This window comes from Alosa alosa, chromosome 10, assembly GCF_017589495.1.
Source record: "Alosa alosa isolate M-15738 ecotype Scorff River chromosome 10, AALO_Geno_1.1, whole genome shotgun sequence".
NCBI classification, from domain to species: Eukaryota; Metazoa; Chordata; class Actinopteri; order Clupeiformes; family Clupeidae; genus Alosa; species Alosa alosa.
This window is the reverse complement of record NC_063198.1, coordinates 12,421,458-12,423,808: the sequence shown is the minus strand read 5'-3', so window position 1 is coordinate 12,423,808 and position 2,351 is coordinate 12,421,458. Positions and strand designations below refer to the sequence as shown.

General features: G+C 41.0%; 1 long non-coding RNA gene across 1 annotated transcript; it reads right to left on the bottom strand.

Moving 5' to 3' along the window:
• Positions 1 to 446: 446 nt before the first annotated feature.
• Positions 447 to 1,892, bottom strand: LOC125302589. Its single transcript, XR_007194930.1, has 3 exons — positions 1,653 to 1,892; positions 1,107 to 1,173; positions 447 to 472 (listed from the first exon to the last, which is right to left on the bottom strand). It is a non-coding gene; the product is annotated as an uncharacterized LOC125302589 (long non-coding RNA).
• Between the last annotated feature and the right edge of the window lie 459 nt (positions 1,893 to 2,351).

Below are 2,351 nucleotides of genomic sequence, written 5' to 3'. Positions count from 1 at the left end.
TATGCGTCCTTGCTTTCACGATTGTGAATGTTTTATTTAAGTCGCGCGTGTTCATTGAGCAGGAGAGGGAGGGAGCGCGAGAGAGAACGGGGCAAGGAGAGGGGGTTTATTTCTATACTGTTTGGTAAAGTTGCACACGTAGTCTACAATGAAAGCATGGAGAGGTATGAAATTATTATTTATTTATTTGTTTTTGGACAATGTAGACTACCGACAAGTAAAGCGGGAGATGTGGGTTGCTGCGTAAGCTGCAAAGCAGTGCGTGAAACACTAGAAAGGGTGTGTCGCGATTCTGCCTTTTCACACCGCGACACAGTATCGTGGATATGAATGTTGCGATTTCGGGCTCGAATCGTATATTTGAGTTTTAAATATCAAAAACATAGGCTAAACAGTGTTACAAGACTTACACTTAACTTACTGAAAGGCAGGATTGCAGACAGGGCACGCCTCGGTCCTGGGGCTGAAGAGACTGGGGAGGAGGGAGAAGGCATGATTCATTTGATACTTGGATACCCGTCTGACAGTATAAAATCATTATTTTAACATACTAACACGTATCTCACAACATAGATAACTCGCCAACATCCCAATTCGTTCCATTGTTAGGGACCTGAAACCGATCTATACGGCTCTGTAAATTTTCATGGTGGATTACGTCGAATAAGTCGACTAATCGCTGCAGCACTACAAAGAATCTGTCACTGTTTATGTTATAACTAGATTGTAACTCTGTAAAGTGTGTTTTCCATTTGCTGCTTCAGTTTTCTCAACCACGATTACCACGAGTTTGAAAATGCTCCCTCCCGCTATGTAGTCAAGATGGTGCACGCTGAGGGCAAAAGATTCTAGAGTGAAGCATGTATCCAGCATGTATTCCACATTCAGCTTTTAGAGAGACCGTTATCTTCAAAGATTCTTCTAGAATCTTTGGTTATCTTTGATTACGAGTGCACCACCAGGGATTCGAATTTCCAAATGACGATTGTCCGTCGTACAAACGAGAATTTTAATCCCTGATAACACCTTTATGTAATATATTTTGGTTTTTGAGTTTTAAATGTCAGAAACATAGGCTAAACAGTGCTACAAGACTTATCACTTACCTTACTGAAAGGGAGGATTGCAGACAGGGCACGTCAGTCACGCCACCTGAACGCCTCAGTCCTGGGGCTGAAAAGACGGGGGCGGAGGGAGAGGGCATGATTAATTTGATACTTGGATACACGCCTAGACTGCTAACTGTATAAAATCATTATTTTAACATACAAACACGTATCTCACTACATAGAACACATCTCAATTATTTTCTGGCTTACAGAGGATGCGGTAGCGGTTAAGGAATCAGGCTAGCATGCTAGCCTGGAAATTATGAGTTAAAATCTCAGCCTAAGTTGCTCTAAGGAGACTAGCCCTGAAGTAACAAGTAAATTGACCAAATTAAATTAAACCCCGGATAAAAGCGTTGCTAAATTAATTTGTACATGGATAAAAGGAACATTTCATTAACCCTTGCTTACCCCAAAAGCTAACGTTAGCTAATTGTCCAAGACCAGTTTAAAGTAGCGTAAACGTCAAAAGGATCCATTAACATTATATGAAAGCAAAAATAATGTATTTCATTCTAATATAGTTGAAGCAAATAGGCTTACCTGAAACAAATCAAACGAACTCTTCTTTTCACTAGCTCTCGTGTTCACCAACCGCCTCCGTTAACGTCTAACTCAGCTCTGGCGGCGGTAAGGCAGTCGACGAAATCATAGAACTAAAAATTTGCGCTTGCGTTTCACGACGGCTGGCCGTATCAGTTGTGACTGTGCTTCCCGCCCCCTGGTGTCTGATCCGGGTCAATGTCTCCATCACGACAGTAAAACAGAGGTGACAGTTACACGGATTTGCCAATTTGAAGGCGGAGTCTGTCCGGAGTCTACTGCTATCTGGGAAGGGCTGAAGCCAGTTGGATCTAAAGTGCCAAGTTATTCGTTATCAGGTGAGTCCCAAAGAATATTGTTAAATGATTCTGATTCTTCGGTAGTCTTTGGAGAAGCAATCTTTCAAGAGTTGTTTTTATCCTTGCTAGTACAAGCTAGCAATGCCAGATCACGTTAGCTAATTTAGCTATGTTAACGTCATAAACGTCGACCCAGATCACTATCAAGAAGAAAACTACATTAGACTAGCCTGCTTTGTGTTTGTGGGATTATTGACAAGCATTGACTAGCACTATCGTAACACCCCCAATTATCACCACTTTTGTTCAGAAATTCTAAAACAACAATGTTTTTTAACACTTCAAAATAACATTTACTAAATGAACCTTACATTTTTTAGTAGCCATAGATGTGTAGATT